The following is a 9,046-nucleotide window of genomic DNA, read 5'->3' as shown; positions in this document are numbered from 1 at the left end:
ATGCCTGAGTAAGGTCGATGTACAATAGCACAATTTATCATTTGAACATGAAGATCATTCAGTCCATTTGAACGATTGCAGTGAACTCAGCTTAACAAACAGGGAGCATTTGTTGCTACAGTTAGTGTTAACACGAGTAGGACGCACGTACAAACATCTGCTAGATCAAGCTATGTACCGCATTCAGAAATGCATTTCGGATGTACGTAGCATTTGGCGTGCTGGAGAGATCACGTTTTCGCCCAGAGGCAAGGTTTTAACTACTATAAATACCGGATGCCCACTGCTTTAGAGGATGAACGGTGCCGTTGCAGAGAGCTTCTCTTCCTGCTGTCTAGCTTGCCTTGCACTCGTGCTCCCGGTTTCAATGCTCAGCTCATGCTTCGCTTCTCTGCGACGGACGGACAGAGCTTGGGCATGGGAGCCATCGGGAATCCATGGAGAACCGGCAGAGCCTTCCATCCTCCACGACGCACTGGTGCAGACACCGGCACAGGCTGGTCACCGGCTACAGCTCATGTTCACCTCGGTTTCTTTGGCTCAAACAGGGTGCGCGATCGTACGGCAACTCCAAGGTGGTGTTCTGCCTCTCATGATGCTAATGTTCCTTTGTAGACCTCCGGCACCAGCTGTTCAAGTGTTGATTATCGAATGAAACTGGCCACTTAGATGAGTTTATTAAGATTTTGACCGTATATAATATTTCTCAAGTACATTAAATTAGCCCACAATACGTGGGCCATATTTTATTGGCGTTTGCAGGCATGCAGCAATGCGTTCCAGTGCAAAGTTTTGGCATGCAATGCAAAGAGTGCACATGCTGAGCTCTTGCACTTGGCACTTGGCACTTGGCACTTGGCACTTGGCAGGCTTAATGTTCTAGGCCATTTCTATTAGCATTGAGTACGCCATTACGTACACCACGGTAGGTTGATCCTTGCTACTAATAGCTACAGCAATACGCTGACTGGAGAGAGATTTTTGGCATCCATGCAGCGGAAACACGCATTCTGAGCACCTGGCATGCTTGATGCTTCATGTTTTTCACGCTGCTGAATAATTTTAAGAAGCTATTTCTAATACCAAAAATTACCGAAGGCGAGATCTAGCTATAAATATGAGATGCCCGACACCTTAGACAAGAGAAGGTCATTATTCCGTGTCCCAGCTGTGCTCATCTCATCTCATTCTCCATTTCTACGACTGAGCTTCGGAATAGGAGCCACCGTGAATTCTTGGAGAACACATCGAGATTGCTGGGCATGGATGGATGGAAAGTTACATACAAAGATTAAAAAAAAAAGGTAGCTCTGCATCCAATTTTTGTCAGTGCTGTTCACCCGGGCCGGTCTCTGTTCTCTGTTCTTGCGTCATGTTGTCCTTTCTCTGTTCTAGGAGTGTGTTGCGTTGTATTCTGTAAAATTGCTGAACCTCATGTTTATCGAGCTTGCAAGAAGCTCCTTAATGAATGACAAGGTGGGATGCTCTCCCCCTATCTCCTCAAAAAAATAAAAGTGTTGTTCACCCGGGCCGGTCTGATCGAAGAGAGGAGCAATGCAAGTAGCACCTATCTGAAAAGGAGCTCAAATTACAGCAACCAAGGCATAATATGATAGTACGGTGATATAGCAGAGCGTGGAGAAAAGCAATTCCTTGATTTCAGGGCGTGCGAAGCAAAGAGCTAGCTCTTGTTTCTGTTTGAAGAATCCATTCTTTTGCCTTTTTCTGAACATGAAAACGCTCTGCTAAATGCATTGTCCCAAAACTAAACCTTCATAATTTTTCAAATTTACACCAATTTAAGTACCGAAAGAAAAGCCTCGTAGAAAATCAAATGGAATTCCAAATAAAAAGACCACTTAGAGTTAGATCTCAACTGGTTCTGATCTAATGGTAGGTCGACCATGTATATTGATGTTTGCATCAATGACGCTTTCGCAAAGCAGAGTTTGGCATGCTGCAAGTTCTTGGATCTGAATAGGCGAAAGAACATGACATTACATTTTTTTACCTACCCAGAAGCCAGGCCCGGCTATAAAATTGCTAGGAGATATTTGGTGCTTCAGAAGCTACATGGGCCGATGGAACGTTTCTTTCCGCCCTACTTGGATACGTTTGAGTTCTCAGCTCAATATTCTTCTCTTTCTCTCTGCCTCTGAGCTTAAGCTTGGGAGTCATCAGGAAGTTGTAGGGCTCTCTGGTGCAAGAACCATCTAGTAGTAGGACTGCTCTCTCGGGCAATATGGAGGAAGCTTGTGTAGTTAGTTTTCAGGTCTTCTCCACTCACTTCCATCTTCGTCTCTTCGCCATCAGGACGCAACAATCACCATCGCCAGCCTCTCTTTACCTCATCGCCACAGCTCCCAGCTTGTCCAGCTAGCTCCCTTATTGCTCCAGGTGCCGAACAGGACACAGCAATTCCCAGTTCCTGAGCATGACTGCATGAGCTGCAATAGCTGCAGTAAGTTTCGCCACCTGCCACTCTGAAAAGAGATGTAGTTTTAATTTTCATAGCACCGAAGCTACGTTATCGAGGTGGGTCACGTAATTTCCAAACTGACGGAGTAGAAATTTACTCTTACACCCATGAGGACGTGTACCGCCAGATCACAGCATCATCGTATCCCCCGTGTAACTGAACCACCTCCTCTTTCCCCAAGAATCCAATCCTGCTAACCTAATTTCAGAGCTAAGACACATGCTGGCCCTACTGTCAGGCTTCAAGTTCATGGTCTGCAAGACCGGAGGACAGCGACTTAAATTTCTATGGACCTGCCCAGAGGCCATGCCCGGCGATAAATAGACGAGAATGACAGAGCATTTCTTCCTACCCTGCTTGCTCGTGGCCTCATCAGCAATGACGACGACCGGTGAACGGACGGACGATGCGACGAGCCGGCCGAGGAGAGCCGCGCGGCGCCGGTGTCCATCCTCGCCGGCGCCCTCTGCCGTCTCCGTCGGCTCATCCGCAGTAAGCGGCGGCGAGACCACAAGCAGGCTCAGAGGAAGTAGAACAGATGGATCCAGGAAAGAGCGAGGTCCTCATCACAATCACAACTCTAGTTGATTTTAATCTGCTTACATCAAACCCTTCTCCATTTGTGATCGTCATCCTCCTTGCCTCCCGTAAGTAAATGGATCATATATCATCTATCTAGCATCCTCTTTGAATTTTATACTAATGGTTTTCAAACTGCTAGCTATCTAGCTAATTCCTCATGCATGGATGGATACAGAGGACAACATTGGTGCCGGCGCTAACGCTTCTTGCGGCGACACGCTGAGCAAAATCTGATTGTGTGCCTGCTACATTGAGTTCGCCCCAAATCTAGCATTGCACGCATTTACATAAGGAAGATTAGCAGAGAGATTCATAAAGTAGTTTTCATATGCATGATGCCTATCTACGCAGAATTTTGCTGATACCACTTCAGATCAGACAACCTCTAATTTGAAATGTTAATTATTTGTGGAATTCAAAATTTTACTGCCTCTCTGTTCACACTTCACAGATGATCTTATTTATTTTATTATTTTTTTTGAACGAACCGAACAAGATAGTATGAGTTTCTATTGATATAGCAGTTGTATTTCAGGCTTAAAAAAAGACCTTTTTCGTGTTGTGATCGCATAGAACTACAGAGGAAATAATAAATATATTTTTTGTAAGCTTAGCCAAAGCATCTTCTGGCAGCTGCATCTGCTTGAATCAACAAGAGGAAATGCCTTCGTTTTAGGAAGTCACTCTGATCTGATGCATTCCAGATGCTCAGTTGTGTTGGTTTACCTTGCTGGGTCGAAAGCAGAGTGTATTACACATTCCAGAATCATGGCGGGTCCATAGAATTTCACAATGTTCAGAAAATCAGGAGTGCTGTGATACATCTGAATATATGCAGATTTGTGAATTGATATGAACGATTTACCGCAATTTGTTACTGGACGCAATGTAACTGTTACCTGCATATTCTGATGCAAACATTACAAGAAATGAAATTGCAGCAGCATGTTATATTAGTTGGCAGCTCTCGATCAGTTGGCAATATTTTCACCAAAAAAATAAACAATTGGCAACCGTAGTCTCCTCTGTGCTCTGTCATGTACAAATAGCACTGACGACGAGAGCGGAGAGATTTTTTTCGACAAGGATCAACATCTTCCACCGGATGTGCTCTTTTGTAGGATCACAGGGCGTGCTGACCAACCTGCCATGGCCGTCAGCGTGAGCTCAAGCGAAGCGTGCGGCTGCTCGGCGTGCTCGCTCGGCTCCGATGGCCGCCATGTTGGGGACTTGCTGCGGGAGCAGAGAGTGGAGGAGTGAGATCCTATTGCTTGAGTGCATCGGATGGAGATGGAGCTTCGCGCTCACTAGCACGGAAGGTGGGGAGGCGGCGGCGGTGAGGCACCGGCGGCGGACGAGCCCGAGGTGGACCGGAGGGACAGAGCCAAATTCGACATGGAAACCAGGGAGCATTTTGTATATATTCGGATCGCGATTAATAATCGCGATCCAAAACAGGGTGTATTGTGAAAATAATCATGATCCAAACTAGTGGTCTAAATGTAAATAACAGGGGTTTTTGTGTAAATATTTGGATCGCGATTAATGGTCGCGATCCAATTTAGGGGGCGTTTTGTAATATTTCGGCCGCGGCACCATGAGAGCCGGCGAGCTCGCCGGCGGCCCCGCTCGCCCCTTCGCGCTGCATCCCCCGAGCTTCCGCCAAGTTGACGCCGTCCCCAGCCGCTACCTCCGGCCACCCTCGCAAGCGACGCCGGGCCCTAATATGCCCCAGACCAGAAGACCCCGCGGCGGCCCCGCGCCGTGCCGGCGGCGAGAGCTGGCGGCGCCGGTGTTTTGCCTTCGCTTTGCTGCATCCAGGTAGCATCACAGAGTGAGAGTGGAGTTGCAGGAGATCGCCGCCGTAGGCTGCGCGGGCGAGCGGGTAGGCAGAGCTTAGCTGGTGAAATCTCTGCACTCTGCAGTTGGCAGAGCTCTCAGAACATCACAGTTTCGACAGCATATTTTCAAACAGCCTCTCGTTAGTTAGGGTGTTTGTATGACTAAAAATTTATGTCACATTAAATATTCAGATTTAATTAAAAGAACTAAATATGAGTTAATTATAAAACTAATTACATAGATGGAAACTAATTCACGCGACGAATCTATTAAGCCTAATTAATCCATCATTAGCACTTGTTTACTGTAGCATCATATTGTCAAATCATGAAATAATTAGGCTTAATAGATTCGTCTCGCAAATTAGTCTCCATCTGTGCAATTGGTTTTATAATTAGTCTGTATTTAATACTCCTAATTAGTATCTAAACATCGATAGAAATTTTAGGAGAGACTAAAGAAACGAACATCCCCTGGGTTTTTTTTATTTCAGCGATAAGATCAAAGATCTCCTGTCTACAATGCATAGGATTTGGTCCAAATAGATACATGGGCACCTACAAGAAAATTAATTCGTTCAGTAACTCGTCAATGCTATGAGAAAAATAAGCAAAAATTTGCAAGACGATGGCGTCACAATTTCAGAGAAACAAACACGTCTTTTGGAAATTTGTACATGCTCAACTGCTCAAGCCTCAAGGTACTGTTCAGCATCATTGCAGCGAACCGTGGACTAGTACTACACCTGCAAGTGTTGGGTAGAAGAATGATGGATAGTCTTTGCTAGTCAAGGAATTAGAGTTCACAAAGTACACTCTGCGTAGTCAGCAAAAGATCTTTTCTGTTGAGAAAGGTGCTTCTCTCTCTTTTCTTTCTCCCTTTTTTTGCGAAACAGAAAGGCGCTTCTCTGCAAGATGTTCCCGTAGTAGACAATAATGTCGAACAACGTGATTAAGGCTCGTTTAGTTCCCAATTTGGGGTGGCAAAATTGGCATTTTGCCATAAATGCGCAACTGTAGAATTTCGTTTGTATTTGTGAAATATTATCCAAACATTGACTAATTAGACTTAAAAGATTCATCTCGCAAAGTACAACAAAACTGTGCAATTAGTTTTTGATTTCGTCTACATTTAGTATTCCATGCATGTACCGCAAGTTTGATGTGATGGGGAATCTTCTTTTTGCATAGTGTCAAAGTTGGGAATTTAGGTGTAACTAAACATGGCCTAACATAGGCAGCAAGCATTTACTAATTCATATGAGAATCTTCATATACAGAGAAAAGGATACATCCACTGATAGGTGACAACTGACAAGTGCGCTAGCTCATAGTAGGACGACCATGGACTGATGTTTTCAGCGATATGCTTTCTTAATGCAGACAGCAGAGCGCACACATGGTAGCTGATCACTTGATTGGCTGCAAGTACTTGGTGCTGAGTACCTGCAAGAACATGATTTCCCCTTATTTTTAAGAGTAAAAAGGACAGTGAAATCAAGTTGAATTACTGCTTTGGACCTGCCGGAAGGCCAGGCCTGGCTATAAGTAGGAGATGGCTGACACTAAGAGCTACATACATTAAGAGCCACTTCAGTGCTCCTCTCATTCTCTGTCATCTCTCTTTGTCCGAGTTTGGGCTTGGGTGTCATCAGGAATTTATAGTGCTGCATTATCCAAGAGTATGATATGTTACTACTCCTGTTCTGCTTCTTGCTTCTTGTTCTGTCATCCTCTCATTCTCTGTTCTGCTTCTTGCTACATCATGCAAACAGGCACAGGGGCGGTTGCAACTCTTGCAAGTAGCTGATCCAGTTCCCATAGTGATGGTTCAATGTTTAAGGTCCGTGTCTCATGACCTCGTTAGGTTCTTTGTTTTCTCCAGGTGCGACGGACCCTGGTCAAGCTGTTTTCTAGATAACAGCTCGAGCTCCATTTGGTAGAGAAACATACTCAGAGCAAAGGATCACCGGGGTGACAAGTCAAGATGGGGCGCTCACAAGCACAGTGAGCATGTCATGTGGGGCCGACAGTACAGCCGCCGGCCTCGAACACGAGGTGCAGCCGGAGCAGCACTCAAGGGTGCGCATGGCCTGGAAGAACCCAAGGAGGTTTAGGCGGCTGGAGGGGCTGCAATCTCTAAGGCAATTAAGTAGAAGTTGAAGAGATTAAGGAATTAATTAGCCAGCTAGCAGTTAATGGCTGGCGCAAGTAGCAATGGAGCAGAGCTCCTATAGGTACCCCTGTACTCGTTGAAGGAGGGAGGAAAAAGAAGTTAAACCCAAACCTCCCCCCCTCTCTGTTGTTCTTAATCTCACCTCCTGCTGTGGTAGTCAGGCAAAAACCCTGGTACCTCCATTACCTGGTTCGAGTTATGAACTGAGGAGTCAGGGGCCTCCGACTCTAGGCGCCCAGGTCCTTGACACAGCACCATCCATTCTCTGGAAGGTCCAGGGTGCAGAAGTACAAACCAAAGTTGAGAAATGTAGATCTGGGTGTTTTGGCATTTTTTCTACCTTCCTACGTAGAACCAAAGAAAATGGAGCCATGAAGCATTGTCCAGACAACACTTCCAAGATCCAGGGTAGCACCTGCCAGATAATATTGTTTGGCACAATAAGATGTCTAATATTGGTTCACGAAAAGATATGTAGTCTTTGAGTCATCACAAAATCATACTGCAAGGTCAGTTATTTGCTTGAGCCTAAATTACAGATAGCAACATAATTAGGATCCTCTGTGAAGTGTGACAGGTGAGGTCTTTCATAGTGACGTTTTGAGGGTCACAAATAGTTAACATTTCGCTATTAGCGATTTTGACTAATCCCGAAATCAACAGAATTCTAGGTAGCAATCTATGTTAACCTTACTTATGCAAATATGCATGTGATGCATATCTGGGTGTTTCAGTATCTTTTATTTAATACATTCCTATATATGTTGAATCAAAGAAAAAACAGCCATGAAGCATTGCGCAGATAACAGTTGATGCTTTTTTTGCATTATTTTGTATTGACATGTAGCTCTAGAAATAGCTATACAGAAGGAAGGACGTTGAGAGCCACTTCCTTCAATGAAAGCATTTCCTCTTGTTGATGCAATGTAGCTGCCAGATGATGCTTTGCTCAGGATCGGACCTTCCAAGGTCCAGGGTAACACTTGCCAGATAAGAGCGTTTGGCATAATAAGATGTATAGTTTACAAAAAGAAAGATATTTAGTATTGTTGTGCCATCACAAAATCGTATTAAAAAGGTCTTTTCTGTTTAAGTCTGGACTACAGTTAGGATCCTATTTTAAGTGTGACAGGTGAGGCCTTTCATGGTAAAAATGCCACAATAATTAACATTTCATTATTAGAGATTTGATAGATCAGTAACAATGGAGACGATATCTCAAATTGAAGCAAAAAGAGAGAATGCAAACCATTGAAGTTGAAGTGGATAAACCACTATGAATGTCCCTGTCTTCTGGCTTGACACAGTCTGCCATTTTGACTCTTTTGTTGTAACTAAAACCAAAATCTTCAAGTGAGGATGGTTTCCTTAGATGATCTAGCTCCAGTGAACATCCTTCAAAGGCTAACTGTCTTGCAAAAGAACTGAATATGTGAGATAGGAACAGTAGAATCGTTGAGTAGTTATTAGTATTACAGGTAGTAAATACTGTGTGAATTACCCTACGGATGAGGAATCCAATGGGATTGATGAAGGCAGTTCACCAAGAATCATACTTGCGAAAATGAAATGTAATTAGCAGAGTCATCTGAACCTTCATGTCGTAAACTCTAATTAAACTGACGCGTTCGAAGGAGGTAATTGCTGACCAAAGGGGAATGGAGGTGGCTGAGCCTGGCGGCGGGTGGTGGCGGAGCCGGCGCCGGCGGGTGTGAGGCGGGCTGGAGTGGCGCGGCGCGGGAGGCGGCGGCGCGTTCAGGCGGAGTTGCTGCGGGAGTAGAGAGTGAAGGAGTGGGGTGCTAGGGCTTGAGTTGAGCGCATCGGATGGAGATGGGGCTTCGCGCTCCCTGCTAGCACGGAAGGTGGGGAGGGCGGCGGCAGCGAGGCGCCGTCGGCGGACGAGCCGGAGGTGGACCGGAGGGACAGAAAATTCGAGATGGAAACCAGGGGTATTTTGCATATATTCGG

The 9,046-nt window shown here is 45.2% G+C and overlaps 1 long non-coding RNA gene across 1 annotated transcript; it reads right to left on the bottom strand.

The window, feature by feature from the left end:
* Positions 1-6,082: 6,082 nt before the first annotated feature.
* On the bottom strand, positions 6,083-9,046 carry LOC101753837. Its single transcript, XR_214455.3, has 3 exons — positions 8,580-9,046; positions 8,328-8,486; positions 6,083-7,493 (listed from the first exon to the last, which is right to left on the bottom strand). It is a non-coding gene; the product is annotated as an uncharacterized LOC101753837 (long non-coding RNA).

This window comes from Setaria italica, chromosome I (assembly GCF_000263155.2).
Source record: "Setaria italica strain Yugu1 chromosome I, Setaria_italica_v2.0, whole genome shotgun sequence".
NCBI classification, from domain to species: domain Eukaryota; kingdom Viridiplantae; phylum Streptophyta; class Magnoliopsida; order Poales; family Poaceae; genus Setaria; species Setaria italica.
The sequence above is the reverse complement of the archived record's forward strand: the minus strand, read 5'-3'. Positions and strand labels throughout refer to the sequence as shown.